The following is a 1,732-nucleotide window of genomic DNA, read 5'->3' on the forward strand; positions in this document are numbered from 1 at the left end:
TGGCCTCCTCGCTATGTGCAGGGGCACTAGCATGGGAAGGATTAAAGTTTTCCTGAAATAAATTAATATTTTCATTATCTTCTTGATTGTTGACAATAATAATCAATGAATAGTTTTATTGAAATCGTACATGTGATACGAGTCCGAAATCGAAAAAGATGTTACAATGTTTAGCTTCTCATCTTGTTTATATGTATGGTCGATCGCACTCTTGGAATATCGTACTGAGTATAGTTGTTGGAAGACCGACTGTATGAATCGTTGACGATTAATAAATGCTCGGTTTTACTTCTTGACGTCACTCAAAGACTGGATTAAAAACAATTCTCGGCTTCGCAAAGACTGCTGTTCTTCTGAACTTGATATTAACTCTCGATAAATTTTTAACTGACTCTTGACAAAATTTCAATTAACTGTACTGAACTCTATAACTGAATTGAATAACTGAGCTCAATAATTGAACTGAACTCTATTTTAACTAACTCTCTCTTACTGAATAACAGAACTCTTGACAAATTTTTAACTGACTGAGCTTTCTTACTGACTCTAACAGACCGAACTAATTATTATTATTATTATTATTATTATTATTATTATTATTATTATTATTATTATTATTATTATTATTATTATTATTATTATTATTATTATTATTATTATTATTATTATTATTATTATTATTATTATTATTATTATTATTATTATTGCTTAGTCCGTGCCTTTCGGCTTTGGACGAACTTTCGATTTTACATCTCTTATGTCTATTTCTCTTCTTATATGTCTACCTCCCCTCATTTACACTCTATTCTATTGCACTACCTTACTTATTCTACCTCTAAAAACTAAAACTTTGGTCTTTAGCCTCCTTGCTGTGCATCCTTCCTGTCGTTTCTCTCCGTCTTGTATTGCCTTTCTCATCTCTATTATTGCTTTTAGTTCTGTTAGACCTTCTCCAGTCTCATTTAGTGCTTTTTCTATGTCCTTTGGTCCTCCCGTTATTTCACATTCTTCTATTACATGTCTCAGGTCTTCTTCTTTCCTCCTGCATAGTCTGCATCTTTTTTCCCCCTCTTCTTTCCAGTATTTCTTTGCTTTGGTCTCGTTTCCACATCTGAATCTTGCTAATATTCTTCTGTCCTTCCACTTCATCCTCCCTTCTAAGTACTTTGGTAATTCGTCTTTGACGATATCTCTGTAATGTATGTTATATCTGGATTCCTTTATCGTTTTTCCCCTCTCTTCTGCTTCTCTCTTTCTTCTTTCTTCTATAATTTGGTCTGCTGTCATCCTTTCTTGCTCTTCTCCTGCTTCTATCTGCGTCCCTCCATTTCTCACCTCTTCTAGTACCTTCTTTGTCTTTGTTGTTCTTTTCCCTTCTTGGCCATTTCCCCAGTTTCTCTCTCTTTCCTTTATACACTCCTTTACTAGTTCCTTTTTTTATTCTGAGGCTTTCTCTTCATACCTTGCTGCTCTTTTTAATGCTTTTTCTTTGATTTCGATTAGCTTGCATTCTTCTATCAATCCCCCAGTTTCTCTCTCTTTCCTTTATACACTCCTTTACTAGTTCCTTTTTTTGATTCTAAGACCTTCTCTTCATACCTTGCTGTTCTTTTTAATGCTTTTTCTTTTATTTCTAAATTTTTCTTTTGTTTATAATGTTGTATGTTGTGTATTTATTTATTGATTTATTGCGATATTAAAGTATTTATACGCGTAGTGTCTTTTATTTCCT

At 32.8% G+C, this 1,732-nt stretch overlaps 1 pseudogene; it reads right to left on the bottom strand.

The window, feature by feature from the left end:
• Positions 1-857: 857 nt before the first annotated feature.
• On the bottom strand, positions 858-1,510 carry LOC105681258 (annotated as a pseudogene).
• Positions 1,511-1,732: the final 222 nt, after the last annotated feature.

The sequence above is a fragment of the Bombus impatiens genome, unplaced genomic scaffold (genome assembly GCF_000188095.3).
Source record: "Bombus impatiens unplaced genomic scaffold, BIMP_2.2 scf_0682, whole genome shotgun sequence".
NCBI lineage: Eukaryota > Metazoa > Arthropoda > Insecta > Hymenoptera > Apidae > Bombus > Bombus impatiens.